General features: G+C 56.1%; 1 protein-coding gene across 8 annotated transcripts in view; it reads left to right on the top strand.

The window, feature by feature from the left end:
• Window positions 1-19,251, top strand: part of TMCC1 (transmembrane and coiled-coil domain family 1) — a 68,466-nt gene that overhangs the window by 33,026 nt on the left and 16,189 nt on the right. The window lies entirely within an intron of this gene.

Below are 19,251 nucleotides of genomic sequence, written 5' to 3'. Positions count from 1 at the left end.
TCATAACTTCACAGTGAACAGCTTCAGCGCAGACTAATCTTGTGAGATTAAACTTAAACTTGTGTTTTAAACTCTCCTTTCAGGACTTCAACCTTCTTTGGAAATTCTAACTGATTTAATGCTGTAACCCAGGGATCCCGTTGCTCTGAGACTTTGAGGAAGCGAATTCTGATGGTAACGGGTTGCCGGGAAGATGCGGAGCCGTGTGTCCGCGTGGGCAGCCGTGTGTCCGCGTGGGCAGCCGTGTGTCCGCGTGGGCTGCAGCGGCCACCCGGCAGGGCGGGATCCCGCGCTCCGTGCGCGCCGCTGGGAACGCGGCTCCGGGAACAGGCGCCGGTGCCTCGTGTCGGATGCTCCGGTTGGTGTGTGAAAGGCGGCCGTTTTCTGAATTTCTCTAAATAGAGATGAAATTCTAGGAAGATTTTAAAAGAAAAGCTCAATTATTTGAAATAGAAGCAGTTTGTGCAGTATGCGGGGTCTGAGTTACTGTGAAATCGCGTTTCACTCGTAGCTCTTTTTTGAAGCGTACGTGTACTTTCTGAAGCAAGCTCGGCGCCTCGGCTGCGGTGTCCCTGCGTCTCACCGCGGCTGCGGTTACTGCACATTGCCAGCCCCGAGCTCCTCGGCTTCCTTCTGCTGAACGTGATGGCGAGATCGCATGACCACCCTGTCCCAGGACCTGAGAGGCTGAATCACTTGTGTGTACAGAGCGGTGCCGATGCCTCGGCAGCTTTGGTAGTGGTTCAGCTAGTTGCTGCACAGTACTATAAACCTTCTTTCTATTAATTTAATTGCTGAAAAATTAGTGAACAGTATTTATATCATGTTTTACAGAAAGGGCAGTAAATTGCACTAGATCCTTTGTTATGCCATGGAGAAGCAACAATTATTCCAGCGGCTCGGTGGATATTTTGGCTGAAACTCTATCTGCCAAAGCAGAAATCAGTTCTGTATCTAACAAGGTGAGGCACTCTTGTGCAGTTGTTCAGCAGAGCTGCTCGGAGAGGGTGTTTCCATGCGCTACTCCTGCCGGCCCCTGGGCTGCTCCGTGCATCTGTGTGCGCTCTTTGTTGTCTCACAACAAAGCTGAGCTGTCTTCAGCTCGTCAATGACAGTTTTCAGTAGAAATGTGTGGAAAACCTCCCCTCGGGAAGCAGAAAACAACTGGGTACTTTCAGAAAAGTTCTATTGTGCGCTGAGAGGGCAGGTTTGTGAATGGGGAGGGCGGTGGAGCGGTTGGGGTTGGTACGGAGAGGGCTGGCGAGCCCTGGCTGCGCGCGGCCGCGGGGAACAGACGGCGCTTCTGCTGGAGTTGGCCCCGGAACCTCAACCCTCCTCTTGTAAAAGCTGCCGAGCGTCCGTCCCGATGAGCTGCGCTGACGCTAAACACTCTGCTGTCGCTGCTCAGTGGGCGGCGTGATGGTGCCGGGGGTCGGTGGGGGACGCCGTGAGCAGACGGTGTCACCGCCGGGGCAGGCAGAGCGCGCGGCTCGGGGGACGCTGCCTTCGCCGCTGCGTTCCCAACCTACTGATTGAAAGTCACGCAAGTTTAAGAGTTTATCTGAGCTGACTGCCACAGTCTGGGGTTTCAGAAGTGGTGTCCCCATGGGGCGGTGGTGTCCCCGTGGGGCGGTGGTGTCCCCGTGAGGCTGTACTGGCGTGGCACGGCCGTGCAGCTGCAAACACGACTTGCCAGCGGTTTGAGAGGTGACCTGAGCTGTGTGCTCGTTGTGACCCAGGTGGGACCTTATTGTCCGTCTGAGCAGTCACCCTACTGAATCCCAGTCAGAGCCTGTACAGCAAATTGAGAGTAAGAATGAATTAATTTGTATTAGGATCAATGCATCATTACAGTAAACCTTAGAAATGTACCCACCTGAGCTGGGACAAGGTTCCCGTTACAAACCGATGGCAGTTGCCGCTCGGTGGCAGGGGCCGCTGTGGGTGCGCTTGCTGGCTAAACCTGAAGCGCATTTATTTCCGAAAACTGTAAACCCAAGTGAGTTAAGTCAGAAAAACAAGCTTGCGTTTCCATGTGAGAGGAGCAGGAGGAGCACAAGTCGTCGTTTTTAGGCCCATCTTTTGTCGTGACCAGATTTCTGCGGGTTTCCGTCCCGGCGGGCAGCGCTGGCGCTGGTGCTGGCGCTGCAGACGGGCCCCTGCCCGCGCCTGCTGCGGGCCCAGGGAGCGCACCGCGTCTGGGACCCGGGAAACCGGAGATGCGCGGGGAGGTGTCTCTCAGACTGAGTATAGATGAGTGTGGTACAGACAGCCAGGCTGATTAGCAATTAACAGAACATAATCCATGTGAAAACATGCCTTGTGGATCAATTAACATCTCTTTAAAATAACTTTCTTTTTAAGAATGGATCTGTTATGAATAGATGGCAAACAGTTGTCTGGCTGCAGAGCACCAAGCTGTGAAGGAGCTTTTCTCGCTTCTCCTTCCCTGGAAGAGTAAATTACCCCCAGCCAACAGCTTCCCAGAACATACAGGGTGTGCTTGCCGTGCTTGCTCAAGGCCTAAAACCAGAGCCTAGTCCTGGAGCGTTTCCCCAGAGGGCCCGTTCCTGCCGTCACAGTCGCTCGGGCCGCGTTCTGCCCGTGGTGCTTGGTGAGCGGACCGGCTCCCCCGCTGCCCGGCAGGCCCGCTGCCCGGGGGGACGCACCGGGTAAACGGCGCCTTTTAGCCGTGTCTGCAGTCCGGCAGCTCCCTCTGCTCCCCCCTGGGCTCCCTAAAGCTCGCGGGGCACGGGCCGGGTGACGGGCGTTGCGTTTGTCTCCCTGGGACTGTGCAATGCGGGGCAGGTTTGGAATGGACCTGCAGGGACCTCCTGAGCTCGTGCGGGAGGCTGAGCCAGCTCCGTCCCAGAGGAGCAGATCTGAGGCCGCATCCTGCCCGGAGCTCTGCGTGTCGCTCACTCGCCCGCGCTCCTGCTGGAAGAAAATGAGCGGTGCTTTTCTATTCCAGACTGTGTCGGGGTTTTCTTTGTTTCTGTGTTTGTTTTAAATAAACTTCTGAGGCCATTGACAGCAGATGTATTTTGCTTTTTGGTTTTATTCTCCTCCAGAAAACAAGACTTTCAATTCAGGTGTGTTCCCGACAGGGTCAGCGGTGCTGTATTTCTAGCAGGCTGGGTGGCTGTTGTGCAGCGCACTCTTGCCGTGCTCGTTCGGAGCTGCAGTTGCTTTCTCAGACACACATTTGGGGCTCCTGCCAAGGCACCCAGGGTGCTGCTGCCTCACGTTACGGGGTCCTGCTGCGTGCGCGCGGTGCCGCGGTGCCGCGGTGCAGCCTGCCGGGCTGGCGGAGCGCTGCCGGCTGGCCCTGCCCGCGCCGCCATGGACGGCTCGCTGCCGGCCTCCCAGCGCGTACGTCTCGGGCTTCCTCTGCTCTCGTGCCGGGCTGTGCGTGCGCTGCTTTGCTGGGAGGGACCTGGGTCACCCGCGAGTGCCCAGGCTCAGCAGTTCTGCTCGCTGCTGCTGCTCAGGTTTGCTGGTTAGAAATCAGTCTGCCAGCTGCTGCCTATTGCGACGCCGAAGGGGTGAGATGCACTGTCTCCTGTCTGTCCTCTCGAGACCGGGCTAGATTTGTTTCCCTGCTGTTGCTCTATAGTGGGCAATATCCGTGGCCCAGCTTGGGCTCGGTATTAGAAGAAGGAAAATGCTTGCACTGCTGAACTGTTGTTTGTCCTTTAAGTGTTTGAACTGGTCTTGCTGTGAGGGGAAAGGTTTTGTGTTGGGACATTCCCTGTGGACTCAAAGAACCTGATTGGAGTGATTCAGTGATGAGAAGAGATTTCTAATACCAGAGGTCCGTGTCCTTTGGGCGCCGATTCGAGCCCCGGCGGTCGTGGTGGCTGCTCCGCGGGAGCCGCGAGCCGGGCTTCCTGCGGGCTCCGCTCTGCAGAGGGTGCTGGAGCTGTCCCGGGCAGCACGGAAGGGAGAGAACTCGTCAGCGGGTGCTGTGTACCGGCTTAGAAAACAGCAAGGAGCGTGAACAGCAGAGGAAGCGTGGCTGAGATCAGCTTTTAATGTTGTTTGGAATCTCTCTAGCATTTAACGATTGTATTTTATCAGGACAGTAAGGCAGTTTGATGAAACTCCCTGTTACTCAAGACAGAAATGCACGTTTTTGAAAATCTGCCTGCACGTCCTAGTTTCGCTGTAACTATTTTGGTTGACTTTAAAATCAGGTACTTCATTAAGAAAACGGTGGTGAACCGCACAGCGGTCCCTGCCCTTGATCCGGGCGAACCCCGTCGGTGCGGGGCTGCTGGTGGCGCTGGCGCTGTGGGACTCCTGCCCTGTGCCGGCCGGGATCTGCTCCAGGTTCTGCTCCAGGTTCTGCTCCCGGGACCTTCCCTGCGGGCACGGACCCACAGGGTGACATCCTGTGCCGTGCCGGGTGACGTCCTGTGCCAGGTGACGTCTCGTGCCGGGTGACGTCCCGTACCGGGTGACGTCCCGTGCCGGGTGACGTCCTGTGCCGGGTGAGTCCTGTGCCGGGTGAGTCCTGTGCCGGGTGAGTCCTGTGCCGTGCCGGCTGCACACGCGTGTTCCCAGAGGACAGAGCTGCATTGTTGGGACAGGGAAAAGTAAAATACCAAAAGCATTCAGGCTATCTTCGTTTCACGTGGGGAGCCGTTGGTGCTGCGGGCCGTGCTGAGCAGCGGCCAGCACGAGCGCCGCTGACGGAGGCTCAAGGTGAGCTGAGTACAGAGAGATCCTGGATCTACGGGCTTTGCTGTTTCGCAGCTCACGGGAAGGGGGGTTATATTTTGTATGAGGCATTATCACAGCTGGGCGGAGGCGCCCGCAGGACCGGTACAAACGGTAAGTGACGACTGATCTACTTAAAAGGAGAAAGTATTTTTAGTCAATCTGTGGTACATATTCCACTTCAATGACTAATACTTTGGGATTTAAAAATTCCGCTTTCTCGTGTCGTCAGTTTGGCTGCAGTTATCTGGGTCTTCAGAACCTCTCCACAAAGCCAGGGAAGATCAGATTTTCAGCTGTTCCTATTCCTGCAGTTGAAGGAAATGTGGGTTAAAGGGAAGGGACATGTTCAGTGTGTTCTTTTATAAGCTGTCAGTGGAAAAAATAGCACAGTGCTACATGTTTAAAAATGTTTTTGTACGTCATCTGCAAGGCAGATTTACATATTTGTTGTTGAAAACAATTTTGAGTTGTGGGAGCTTCTCTTTTTGTAACACAGAATAAGGGGTTTTTGGGGTTTTCTGGGTTGTTTGTTTTCTTTGGGTTTTCTTTTGTTTTTCCTGCTGCTCTGACATTCTGCTTTCACCAGCAAGTACCAACCCAGACGAGCATTCAGAAGCAAAGAAACAGAAAAGGAAAGCATTCTGCTTTCCAGAAGAGTACATGAGCACATCTGGGAGGGACTGTGGACGTGAAGCTCCCTCAGAAATCAAGAAGCTTGTTCTGAGAGGATCTTTCCCTTGGGAGCTGAGCGCAGAGCTGTCAGGTTCCCTGTGTCCCAGCAGTTTTAGTGAGTTAACAAACGAGCCGGTGTCAGCCCCGCTGAGCTGACCCGTCCTGCCCGGCGCTCGCTGCGCGCTCAGAGCCCGTTGAGAGGCGGGGAGCGGCGCCTTAAACCTCCACCCACGTGCTGCCTCGCGATTCGGGGCGCGGACTCTCCTGCTGGAGCTGCTGAGGGGAGCGCAGGGTGATGGAGGGTCCTGAGGGGAGCCCAGGGCGAAGGAGGGTCCCGAGGGAAGCGCAGGGCGAAGGAGGGTCCCGAGGGAAGCGCAGGGCGATGGAGGGTCCCCAGGGGAGCGCAGGGCGAAGGAGCGTCCCGAGGGGAGCGCAGGGCGAAGGAGGGTCCCGAGGGGAGCGCAGGGCGAAGGAGGGTCCCGAGGGGAGCGCAGGGCGAAGGAGGGTCCCGAGGGAAGCGCAGGGCGATGGAGGGTCCTGAGGGGAGCCCAGGGCGAAGGAGGGTCCCGAGGGGAGCGCAGGGTGATGGAGGGTCCCGAGGGGAGCGCAGGGAATGTCCCATTTCATCACTCTGCAGTTTTTAGGTTGCACTTTATTGGTAAACTTAATCCTTTAGGCGGACTGGGCACTTTGCCTGGATCGTGGCTTCTGCTGAACCAGAGGGGTGTTGCACAGTATGCTAAAAGTATTTATTTTGTATTTTACCATGTTTGGAAGATGGAAGATACTTTTTTCACATGGAGGTTTCTAATAGGTTAACCAATTATTGCTTATTTAAACAAAAGAAAAAGACTGGAACCACTGAAGACCATCACCTTCCTCTTGCTCCTTCCGTCTCGCGTTCAGCGCTGCAGAAACGTTCCGAATGTCGTAGGAAAAGTGCTTGGGGAAGGGAAGGGCTGCTTTGCTTGCCATGGTTGAAACTGAGGCAAGAAACTGAACAGTAATGAGGGGAGCAAGTCCTGTACAGAGCATCCTGGAGCGAAACCTTCCGAAGGCAAATACAGTGGAAAGTGACTTTATCCCGGTGGTATACAGAGGAGGGCAGCTCTGGTCTGTGCGGCGACTCTGAACTCTAGGAGCTTAAATTAGAAGGTAAATGTTAAATAATGCATTATCTTTAAGTGCTTCTGATCCAAATGGTACCCTATGCCATTAGGTTATAGCAGCTTTTATCATTTTTGGCTTGTATATGCCAGCAAGAATGTTGAGGTGGCTTCAGCCCATCCCTGGGCAGTGAGCACAGGGACAGTGTCGGGTCCCCAGCTGGGGCTGGTGGGGAGCAGGAGCAGGAGCAGGAGCAGGGCCATGGAGCAGGAGCAGGGCCGTGGAGCAGGAGCAGGGCCGTGGAGCAGGAGCAGGGCCATGGAGCAGGAGCAGGGCCGTGGAGCAGGAGCAGGGCTGTGGAGCAGGAGCAGGGCCGTGGAGCAGGAGCAGAGCCGTGGAGCAGGAGCAGGAGCAGGGCCGTGGAGCAGGAGCAGGGCCATGAAGCAGGAGCAGAGCCGTGGAGCAGGAGCAGGGCCATGGAGCAGGAGCAGGGCCGTGGAGCAGGAGCAGGGCCATGGAGCAGGAGCAGGGCCGTGGAGCAGGAGCAGGGCCGTGGAGCAGGAGCAGGAGCAGGGCCGTGGAGCAGGAGCAGGGCCATGGAGCAGGAGCAGGGCCGTGGAGCAGGAGCAGGGCTGTGGAGCAGGAGCAGGGCTGTGGAGCAGGAGCAGGGCCGTGGAGCAGGAGCAGAGCCGTGGAGCAGGAGCAGGAGCAGGGCCGTGGAGCAGGAGCAGGGCCTTGGAGCAGGAGCAGAGCCGTGGAGCAGGAGCAGAGCCGTGGAGCAGGAGCAGAGCCGTGGAGCAGGAGCAGGAGCAGGGCCATGGAGCAGGAGCAGGGCCGTGGAGCAGGAGCAGGGCCGTGGAGCAGGAGCAGGAGCAGGAGCAGGAGCAGGGCCGTGGAGCAGGAGCAGGGCCGTGGAGCAGGAGCAGAGCCGTGGAGCAGGAGCAGGGCCGTGGAGCAGGAGCAGGAGCAGGGCCGTGGAGCAGGAGCAGAGCCGTGGAGCAGGAGCAGAGCCGTGGAGCAGGAGCAGGAGCAGGGCCGTGGAGCAGGAGCAGGGCCGTGGAGCAGGAGCAGGGCTGTGGAGCAGGAGCAGGGCCATGGAGCAGGAGCAGGAGCAGGGCCATGGAGCAGGAGCAGGGCCGTGGAGCAGGAGCAGGGCTGTGGAGCAGGAGCAGGAGCAGGGCCGTGGAGCAGGAGCAGGGCCATGGAGCAGGAGCAGGGCCATGGAGCAGGAGCAGGGCCGTGGAGCAGGAGCAGGGCCGTGGAGCAGGAGCAGAGCCGTGGAGCAGGAGCAGGGCTGTGGAGCAGGAGCAGGAGCAGGGCCGTGGAGCAGGAGCAGGGCCATGGAGCAGGAGCAGGGCCATGGAGCAGGAGCAGGGCCGTGGAGCAGGAGCAGGGCCATGGAGCAGGAGCAGGGCCATGGAGCAGGAGCAGGGCCATGGAGCAGGAGCAGGGCCGTGGAGCAGGAGCAGGGCTGTGGAGCAGGAGCAGGGCCGTGGAGCAGGAGCAGGGCCGTGGAGCAGGAGCAGGAGCAGGAGCAGGGCCGTGGAGCAGGAGCAGGGCCGTGGAGCAGGAGCAGGGCTGTGGAGCAGGAGCAGGGCCATGGAGCAGGAGCAGGAGCAGGGCCATGGAGCAGGAGCAGGGCCATGGAGCAGGAGCAGGGCCGTGGAGCAGGAACAGGGCTGTGGAGCAGGAGCAGGGCCGTGGAGAAGGAGCAGAGGCTTTCCCATCTGTTTGCTTATGCCAACCATTGTAAATTAATTTACTGTCTAGATACCATTACATCTTGTTAATATACATTGTTAAGTTTAGAGGATATAAATCTCGTTACTAAGTGTTGCCCTTCCTAAGGGATCTGTAGAAATTTAGCGAAATTATGAATTCAGAGTTAACTATAACCAATTTCTGTATCTGGACAAAACTTAGACCTGAACATGGAGATCTTTGAGAGCTCTTAAATATTTAATATCACTTATTGGAGAAACAGATGCAAAGATTCAACTAGGTTTTTTAACACAATTATTGTGAAACTTCCTTAGTTCCTTCCGATACCTGCCAAAGTCCGATCTCATGGTTTTCCGTGTTCACCGGGGCAGGGAGGACATCCATAAGTGCGCTGTGCAGCAGGTGTCCTGTACTGCTCGTGTCAAAATACAGCCCTTTGGGATTTATCTAGGGGAGATTTCCTAGTTCAGTTGGGAGAAAGCTGAGCCTGTTACGTGTCAAGCAGATCAGGAGAATTATGAATTCCGTGGAGTTGAGAAGGAATGTCGGCTGGTGAGGCGCGGTCCCGCTGGGCTGGCGGCGCCGGCCGCCTCGGCGGGTCGGGCTGGGTCCGCGTGCCGGTGCTGGCGCGGCTGCCCGGCTGAGCCGGCGGGAAACCACACCAGACAATGAAGATTATTAATCAGAGAACTACGATGACATTTGCAATAATTTGACTATTTTACAATTGCAGGTGGATAAAACTAATGTGTACACTGTACAGGTCACATGCGTTGTGATAAATACTCACATTATGTCCATTATGTCTAGCTTGGATATGAAAAAGTATTTACAATGTACAACCACAGATTTAGTCAGGCACAAAAAGTGCATGATGGAGAAAGTGTTTTAACTTACAAAGCTTTCACTGCTGTGAGCATCAAGAGTTAAGAAAACGAAAACTTAACATACATATCCCTGCATGGATGGGACACCTGTGTTTTATCCCTAAACTTCTTGGTTTTAAGGGGTCTTGGAAAGAGTTCTCGTCTTGTTGTAAGGGTCATATGAGCATCTAATCGCTAAGTTTTTAAGCTGCATCAAAGCTCATTTGCCTTCCCGCTCCGTCCCTCCTCTCTGCGCTTTCACCAAGTGTTGCAGGAAGGCGGTGCAGCGGGAACCCGCCGGGCTGCCGCGTCCCCTCCCGGCCCTTCTCAGCTGCGCTGCCTGGGAGGCTTTTTCTGCGCCGGACTGGCACACCTGGGAACACCTGTGCGCCCCGGGCACTGCGGCTCGATCCCGGGGCCGGCTCTGCGGGGCCGGCTCTGCGGGGCCGGCTCTGGGGGCGGCAGCACCGCGTCGTCGCAGCGCTGGGACCCGCACAGCCCACGGCTGGGCCGCCACTGCCTGAGCTGGGATTCTGTTTGCACAGAAGAGTTGCTGTCAGTGTTTTCTGGTGGTGTTTCTGTCCATTTGTGAGTATAGAAGTCTACTTTTAAGAGCACCAGTGCCAGTCGCTGCGCTTTGCGAGTGTCACACACTCTGCTGAAGAATACATGCGTTCCTCTTCGGTGAGGAGCGGAGCTGGTTTCTGTTAATGGAGGTGATATTCAGCCTGGTAGGTTGGTTTTGGTCTTAATACTTTATAAAGCTTGTGAAGGCTATATGACTATATTAAATATAAAAATTAACATGTTTTCATGGATTTGTTTGTTGCTTTAAATGGTGAAACGGTCTGTCTGAACAGCAGTAGAGTTCCCACGAGTCATGCTACGTTGTGTCCATCATAAACTGCTTCCTAAATACGGCTAATGACGTTTGTGCAAGAAATTTCCCTTCCCTTTCACCTCTGTCAGATGGGATCTGCTGTCATCATAGGTAAAGGTCTTGCAAATCTGCAGGTTTCTCAGTATATATACTGTTTTTTCAAAAGCAAAATCTGCCGTAAGAACGTAAACCAATTCCTTGAAAAAGTGAATTGTGACCCTATTTTTAAAATGTCTTGTCGTTGTGTTAGATTGTGATGCAGAATCTAGCGTGTGCCCTGAACTCGCACAGTTACAGAAGTAGTTTCAGTTTCTGTATTTAGCCTGGACAGGCTTTTTTAGTGGAGCTTTCTCACTGGACTCTTGCAGCAGGGCGGACGCCTTTGGGCCTGGGTCTTGCTGCTGCCTGGCTGGGGCAGAGCCGGTGGAGTCCGGAGCTGTTGGCTGGGGAGCCGCGGCGGGCAGTGCTGCACTGGGCAGTGCTGCGTTGGACGGTGTCACAGCGGGCAGTGCTGCACTGGGCAGTGCTGCGTTGGACGGTGCCGCAGCGGGCAGTGCTGCACTGGGCAGTGCTGCGTTGGATGGTGTCACGGCGGGCAGTGCTGCATTGGGCAGTGCTGCGTTGGACGGTGCCGCAGCGGGCAGTGCTGCACTGGGCAGTGCTGCGTTGGACGGTGCCGCAGCGGGCAGTGCTACATTGGGCAGTGCTGCGTTGGACAGTGCTGCGGCAGGCAGTGCTGCACTGGGCAGTGCTGCGTTGGATGGAGCCGCGGCGGGCAGTGCTGCACTGGGCAGTGCTGCGTTGGACGGTGTCACAGCGGGCAGTGCTGCACTGGGCAGTGCTGCGTTGGACGGTGCTGCGGCAGGCAGTGCTGCACTGGGCAGTGCTGCGTTGGATGGAGCCGCGGCGGGCAGTGCTGCATTGGGCAGTGCTGCGTTGGACGGTGTCACAGCGGGCAGTGCTGCATTAGGCAGTGCTGCGTTGGACGGTGCCTCACGTGGCTGCCAAACTCTTCTGTGTGCCCAAAGTGTCTGGCTGTCTCGGAGATTTTGCAGGTGTGGGGTGGATCCTCATGTGGTAGCTTTGCTGGGTTGAATTCCGTGTGCCGTTTGCTAGAGCAGTGCTCTCATGATCAGAGAATCTCAGCATCTAATAGTCCCACGTGGTAATCAGATTTTGGAGACTTACCATTTAACGCTGAGAATATCTATGGAGAACTGGTAATACGAATGTCAGCTGAATTAGAGTTCCTGTAATTTCTGGGTTTTGCAGTCATTTTCGTGGCACTACCTTGCGGTTTTGAGTAGATGTCAGTATGGTCAAGTTACATTGTTTTCATTTTTATTCATTCTGTGCATGTTTCCACCTCAGCCCCTGTGGTGCTTGGGGTCCCTGCCGACACGGCTGCTGAACAGGACCGGCTGCGGGGCGGCTGTGCCGCAGCAGTGGTACCGGCCGGGTTCGGAGCCGCTGCCGCGGGCACAGCCGCACCGGGGCCTGTTGTGCGCGCCGGCGCGAGGCGGAGCGGCAGCCGCGGCCGGCAGAGCCCGGCGCCGTGCCAGGCGGGGTTTGGTGCTGCAGAGCCGCACCGTGAGCCCAACTCCTGCCTGTCACTGTCCCTCCGCGTCCTGCTCGCTGGCGTCACACAGCGCTCCTGTGGACGCGTTCGGTATCCGCACACAGCGTGCCTTGCCTTCTGCGTGAATCTGACTGCATTTTCATGCTCAGTGTAACGTTTTCATTCTCAATTCCTGCTGTACCTGCCCCTTACCATGTACCTGCTCTATCAACATAAAGCTTTTCCAGAAATGCCATCTGACATCCTAGTATAATTTAAGACAGTGGGGTTTTTAGCTGTTTTTCCTCTAATCCTGGTTCCTGCAAAGCACATTTTCAGGTTTTAATTCCTCTTTTTTGTATTTTCTAATGAAAGCTGAATTTTGCTTAGTAATATTTTCTTCCAAGCTGCCAAGTTAGTCAAGAGTTTCTGTGCCAGTGAAAGGGACAGGGAGCTCGAGGGGGGCAGTTCGGAGGTGCTGAGCTTTCGTCCTGCGCCAGTGGCGGCTGTGGTTAAATGGTGTTGCTGCCTCTGTCTTATCCAGATCCTTCCGAGACAGTTTCAGCTTTCCAGGCAATCACATTAATCACTGAACATTTTATTTAGTGATTATTGAATAGCCGTGTGTCAGTCATGCTACAAACAGAGCAAGTAGTTTATAGGTGATGCGTCTTTCACTCTCCATTTTCGACTCTGAATCTCGGCACTGCGTCCGTTCAGTGCGTCTGAGGAACGCGGGTCACAGCAGTGCGGCCGGTTCACTCGCAGTGCGGCCGGTTCACTCGCGGTGCGGCCGGTTCACTCGCGGTGCGGCCGGTTCACCGGCAGTGCAGCCAGCCCGGATGGCGGTGCGGTCGGTTCGATCGCGGTGCAGCCGGTCCGCCGGCGGTGCGGCTGGCCCGGATCGTGGTGCAGCTGGTTCGCTGGCTGTGCGGCCGGTTCGCTGGCGGTGCAGCCAGCCCGGATGGCGGTGAGGCCGGTTCGCCGGTGGTGCGGCCGGTTCGCCGGGGCTGCGGCCGGTTCGCCGGCGGTGTGGCCGGTTCGCCGGGGCTGCGGCCGGTTCGCCGATGGTGCGGCCGGTTCGCCGGCGGTGTGGCCGGTTCGCCGGCAATGCGGCCGGTTCGCCGGGGCTGCGGCCGGCCCGGCTCGCGGGCCGCACTTGTGGCTGGACGGTGCGGGTTTTGCAGCAGCGTCATGCGCTGCAGGAAGGAGAAGCCGTGTGGCTTTAAATGCCGCGGGCCCGGAGCTGCGCGGGGCGGGCGGCGGAGCCCGGGGCGGGCCGGGCCGGCGGGCGGATGGAGCCGGGCGTGCGGCGGAGGGAACCGGGGGCGGCCGGGCCCGCGGGCGGCGGGACGCGGAGGGCGGCCCCGGCGGAGGGCGGTCCCGGCGGCCCCGGCGCGGGGCGCTGCCCCGGGCCCCGGCATGTTCCTGTGCTGCTGCACCTGCGTGTGCTGCCCGCGGGACTGGGGCGAGCGCGGCAAGGTGAGGCTGCCGGCGGCCGCTGCCCGGGGCGCTGCGCTGTCCGCTCGTGTCTGGGAGGTCTCGGCCCGTCCTGTGGCATCGGCCCCGGGAACGCTGCGTTTGCCCCCGACGCTGCTGTTGCATTTCTGGGGTGGTTATTTATATGGCTTTTCTTCACTTCGCAAGCTGGGAAGTATGGAAGAGGCTCCTGTCTGAGTGAGTGCTGCGAACCGTAAACAAGATGAAACGTGGTGCTGTTTTGGGGGCTTTCTGTTTGTGTTATTTTGGAATTTGGCTTGTACGATACAATGAACAATGACAAGTAAATGCAGCCCCATGTCAGACAGAGATGTTTGGATTAGTAGCTCTTTAAATGTGGCCTCTTGTTTTGCTGTTTTAGCTGTGCAAAATGTGTGGCCAGCAAGTAGTAAGCAAACTGCAGAATCATATTTTTCCTCCAGGTAAAAAAATAGTAAGTGTCCTGTTTCCGTGGGCTGGTGACCTTCAGGCGTGAATAAGTACTTTTCCTTGGTTTCCTTTGGCTGTATAGCTGGGCACTGCCCTTTCACAAGTCCGAGTTAATAATAAGCTGTATTTTCCCCACATTTTTTAAATATTGAAGAGGGACAGTAAGGGCTTTGACACTCTGATGGCCAATGCAGAGTAGGAGATATTTCTCTGTGGGTTGTTGCCGTCACCTCTCAGGGCGTTGTGGCTCAGTGTCTGGGGAAAAAAGAAACATGGGATCCAGACTTATTTTTGCTATTTGCCATAGCTGAAAGTTTGCCCAGGGTCTGTTATCATTTGCAGAAGGTTTGGTTGAGAAATAGCACAGCGTTACCATTGTTTTTGAAGCATATATGTCTAATCACGTTTATTTAAGAGACTCATCATTTTCTGCTGGGAAGACCTGGATCTCAAGTCCGCTTTCTCTCCCCACGTTCCTCGGTGCCCACGATAGAAGTGGCACAGGCGGCTCTTGGGAGCAGCTCTGCGGTGCCGAAGGGGAGGAGGTGTGATTCAGAGTCCACGTTCCAGGCTGACAGACGCGTACATGTAACGTGAGGCTAAAGCCTCCCCTCTTGCAGCCGGGGAGCGCGGTGGCGCTGCCGCCGTGTCTGTGCCGCTGTGCGCAGGGCGCCCGGCAGCTCCCGCTGGTGCCGCGGGGACACTGCTGCGGGAACGGGGCCTCGGGATGGGGTGCTGCGGGAACGGGGCCTCCGGAGGGGGTGCTGCGGGGACTTCTCACTTTTTGCAAGAACACTGAAAGCAACGTAGTGACTTCAGTGTTCAGTGACGGCAGTGCTTGCGGTGGGTGTCCGGAGCAGTGCCCTGTCGCCTCACCCTGCTGGTGTACGCCGAGCGCACCTTTCCCTTGCATGCTCGCTGTTGAGAGTTTGCAGGTCGTGCAGGCACACGCGTGCGTGTCCCCGCGCCGCACTGCTCCCGCGTGTCCGCGGCGGCGCAGCCTGCCCCGTGGGAGGGCTGGGGTTCGGCAGGGCTGCGGGCGCCCGGCGCAGCTCCCACACAGCTTGCTGCAGGTGGCAGACGAGCTGCTGCGCTGGGTGAATGTTGTATGAGAAAGGCTTTAGGTAAGGGAACAATATGTCGAGAAATGCTATATGGGAATGGCGAGGAATTTGTTCACAGGAAATGTGAACCGTGCTGGTTTGAAATATTTCTCTTTTTGTGTAAACTTTGATTGGATCAGCTGCTCCCAGGATGAATTTCGGTTGCAGTCACTCTGGGTTCTACTGCAGAAAATCCCACAACTGAAAATAAATGCAATGACATGAAGTAATTGTAGCAGTGCAGCTGCTGCGCTCGTGTGCAGGTGCGGTGCCCTTTGGGCAGGCGCCCGCAGACGCTTGCGCGTGGAGCCGCGGCGGGGGAGGCCCGGAGCCCTCGCTCCCAGGCGGCTGCTCTGCGCAGAGGCGTTTTCTCCCAGACCAGGTTGGTTCCAGTGCCTTGCACGCCAAATTTAATGTGCAATCTGAGGATTAAACTCTGTTCTTTACAAACGAATATGTAAGAGGTAATAATAATCTGTGTTTATCAGATAGCAGCTCAAAGTGTAAAAAACCCTCAAAACTGCTCTCTGGGAAGCATTAACCATCATTTTGCATCTGAGGCAGTAAGATGTGACTCACATGTATTGGGGAAACCAGAATGAATTTTAAAAAAAAGGGCAAAAAATCCTTTTCTTTTACAGTCACTTTCCAATAGAAACTTGTATAATTTGTTTCCCAATCCACCCTCTCCGCCCAGTTCCTATACTTAGCTTCTGCTCAGCTTTACCTCATTTCCTGTCCTTATTATTGTAGCTTCTGTCCTGATTGGCAATCCCCTCTTGACTAAAAGTCTTCAGCTGCTAAGATATACATCAGTGAATGTTATTTTGGCCGTATCTTTTGCTGTGTCATCCTTTTTCACCTCAGAAATCAGGTTCCTGTGAGCCCTTGTGTGTAATTCAGTTCTTTCCCGTTTTTCCGCTCGCTCCTGTCGTGCCTGACCCGTAGCGGTGCTGTCGCTGCCCAGCCTGCTCAGCGCCACCGCCGTTTTCCTCTTGACGGGTCTGTAGCTTTGCCAAACCATTTCTGAATAGGTTAACGTTAACCAAGCCTTGCTCTCTTGCATTCAAAACCATCTTTTCTCAGGGTTTCAGAAGTTTGGGGTCAAGAAGGCGACGGTCCTGACCCGACGGGCTGTCCGGCAGCTCGAGTGGGGGTGTGCGGCGTGGAACCGCCGCCTGCGGTTCTTGCTGGTGCAGCCACGCGGTGTCACCTGGCGGCAGCACCGGCCACCGGTCCCTCCGCCCCGGCGGCCCCTGAGCTCGGGCGTTGCTGGCAGACAGGAGGAAAATACAACTGTCTGCTGTATAGGTAAACTCTGTTTCTGCCCCTGGAAGAAGCAGCACATGGAGTCACATCTTCGTTTCCTATTGAGCTGGGTGACAGGGTCGTGGCAGTCAGGCTGCGACTGGCTTCACCAGATTGACTTTGGGGCCCGCCGTCGGTTTTGCAATGGGCCAGTTTTGAGGACACTGCCCGCCCGGTGGGGCCGGTGCCACCGCGGCTCGGGTGTCGAAAGGTGGCACACGGGGACGTGACTGCTGGCCGATGACTGCGTTTGTCTGAATACATTGAAGGTACCTCATGGTAATTAGTCATCTTTAAATATCTCAGTTGTACCTCACGAGATTCTGTACCTGGCGTCACACAAACATGCGTTTAGATGGTTTAATGCAGATCTGTAGCGGTACTGGGGCTGAAGGGCCTCAGCATGTTTTGCATTGTACAAGTGCTGAGAGAGAGAAATGAGGAAGAGCAGAGCAATGAGAAACTACAGCGTCGTCACGGGACGCGGTGGCTGACGGGCCCGTCCCGTGTCCGGCGCTGGGGGCTCCTGCAGCCGCTCGGCTGCGTTCCCGTGGAGGCGGCTCTTCCCGACGTGCGCCTGAGGAGCCAGCGGGAGTCTGGGGCTCTGGCAGCGCAGCGGAAGCCGCAGCAGCACCCGGGACTCCCCGTGCTCTGGCGCGGGCCCTGTTGAGCAGGTGCTTGTGTCCGCGCCACCTCTGCGGGAGAGCCGTGGAACGCGTTCTGCTTCGGCCTCCTTTGACTCCTCAAATAAGAAATATTACCAAGTTCTCAGTGGGATGGAAACAAGAAAATTGAAGCTAAATCTGAGAACTGTGCATTCTAATTAATCTCAGGTTCCCCCTTTCTATGGATATCTTCCTGCTCACAAAATTAATTGAATCTAAAGGGACTTGATCCTTAATATTGCCCAAATATACTTTCTGTAAACCTTCTACTTGGTGCAATTTGCAATCTTCTTTGTTTTAGAGGGAAAAACAATACACGGTGTTCCACGCTGACATCCAGGAATAAGTGGGTTGGACACGGGGGGGATCGCCAGGCCCGCGCGCCCGGCTGCGGTTCGCAGCGCAGCAGCAAGGGAGAGTGCAGCATTTCCCTGGCACCCGGTTCCTGCGTCGGCAGCAGAACACGGCACCTCGTCACGGAAAGCACCTCCCGAAAGAACTCTGCGCCTGCCTCTGTGGTGCTGCTGGCTGCTTTCAGAACTCGCTGTTCTGTTTCTGCAAAGAACTTTCTCAGGCACTTTTAATTTTCACTGTTCTGTTCGTTTGCGTTATTTTATGGTGGGTTTCTCCCCCCTCCCTAAAAATTTCATGTAAAGATGCGTTAAACAGTTTGTCAGCGTGGCGTTGAGGCGCAGCTCAGCACACGGGGCAGGAGGTAAATAACTCTGTGTGCAGCTGCAGTGTGCAGGGCTGCGGAGCCGGGAATGATCCCCTCTATGGAGCGTTCGGGTCACAGCCGCGGCGACCGCGCGGCACGGCTGGGGACACGGAGCACGCGAGGCCGTGGTGCGAGGGACGAGGCCACGAGGGATGCCCTTTTTTCTCCTCTACTGCTTATTCCACGTGAGGTGTCGAGATCTTGCTGATTCTCGCACCGGCTGCCAGGCACTGCAGCTGCCCGGCGGGTGCCGGTCCCTGCTCCTCACATCCCGGCAGCCGCGCCAACCATGCTGTTAATGAGGTTAATGAGGGCGTTTCCTCGCAGGAAGCCCCAAGTGCGTGACTCGCTGTGAGGCCCCAGACGTCTCCGCGTGTCGCGGTGCTGCCTTCAGCCCCCGCGTGAAGGAGCTGAGCAACCGGTGGGTGTTTGGGTGGTGAGTGCTCTGGCACGGGGTGTGCAGTCAGAGGTGTGATTAATCACCTGATTAATCCCCCCCGGGCTGCTCTGCACGGGCGTCGCCCTCCGCTCCCGCCTGTCCTTGCCCTTGTGCAGGGTGGCGCGTTCCGGTCACGTTCCGGGAGCTCGGGACGGGAGGGCAGCGGGAGCCGAGCGGTCTGCGCAGCGGGCCTGCCCCGAGCCCGCCGGTTCAAACCCACGGCGTCCTGGTGCATGACTGCGGTGTGCGCCTTTGCTGGAGCGGTTTTAATAGAAGGACGAAACACCTTTAAAGGAGCTGTTGTGTTTAACCTGCAGCAATGCCAGAAGGCTGTGTGTCGCAGAATAGATGTTATACATAGAAAAACTCGTACAGGAGGGAAAGCCTGATGGTGTTGCAAGTGCTGGGGATGTGATGGGATCTTGAGGGGAGAAAGCACGAGGTCCTCACGGGATTTCACTGGCCTCCTGGCAAAGCCGGCGCGGGTTCGGGCCGGCGGGCCGAGCGGTCCGTGCGGTCTGCCCCGCGTGCGGGAGCTGCGGTGCCGCCGGAGGGACTCACTGAATCGGTACAAACATGGGCCATCACGGGATTTGATTTACCAGCATCGCCTCAGGACAGCTGCCAGTTTCCTTACGTTAATAATATCACCGCCATTTCCCAAGGACCCGGATTGTGCTGAGTCTTCCCCTTCTACAGCCTTGTCAATATGGAGAAAGTACTTACGTTATCTCAGTTCTGTTCCAGAACAGCACTGTAGCTATTCAGTTTATCTTCTGTCACAGATGCGGGAAGATGACCTGAGGAGGTAAGCTGAAGTCAATTTAAAAGAGGAGAAGATAAAGTTTATACAAAGTTTTTCTGCCACAAAACTCATGTCTGAGAAGAAGAGTGTACTATTTGTGTAATTGATAGTAATTACACACACAAACACGCTAATCAGACCCAAGTGGGAGTACATCAGGCTGATAGGAGCTCCTTATTGCTCGTGTTGAACCGCGGGAGCTGGTTTTCACTCCGCGTGGGCATCCCTGTGCCCACGGGATCTGCGTCCTTCAACACCACACGGAAAAGCCGGGTCCGGCAATCCTAGGAGAGTCTTAGTGAAACTGCAGCTGTGGGGAAGGGGCACCTTACCGAACCTGCGCCGCTTCCAAACACACGTCCCTGGATCTCAGAGGCAATGTGTTCTCTGTGCAGTACTGATGTCGTGCATGTTGTTGGTCCCAGTGATTAATATGAATTCTCGGCACTGACTTTCCATTAAACTATCCAGAGATATCCAGGGTTTCTAGAAATAAACCCGCTTAAGAGAGCAGTTGATATTTCTGCAGTCGCTACAGACTGGAAACTGATATTCTGTGGTTTCCAGCAACTGAACTCCTCCAGAAACTGGATCAGTCGGGTTTTCTGTGTGTCTGCTTGGTTTTCCCATGGTGTGATGGGGGCGCGGGGCAGGACTGTGCTGTGTCTGTGTTAAACCAGAACTGTGGAGCGTTGAAACTAGAGAAGGGGTGCAGTTAACTCTAATAGCATTTTTTTGTTTTGTAAAGTATATG

This window comes from Nesoenas mayeri (genome assembly GCF_963082525.1).
Source record: "Nesoenas mayeri genome assembly, chromosome: 10".
Classification (NCBI taxonomy): domain Eukaryota; kingdom Metazoa; phylum Chordata; class Aves; order Columbiformes; family Columbidae; genus Nesoenas; species Nesoenas mayeri.
Note: the sequence above shows the minus strand (reverse complement) of the source record. Positions and strands in the feature narration are given on the sequence as shown.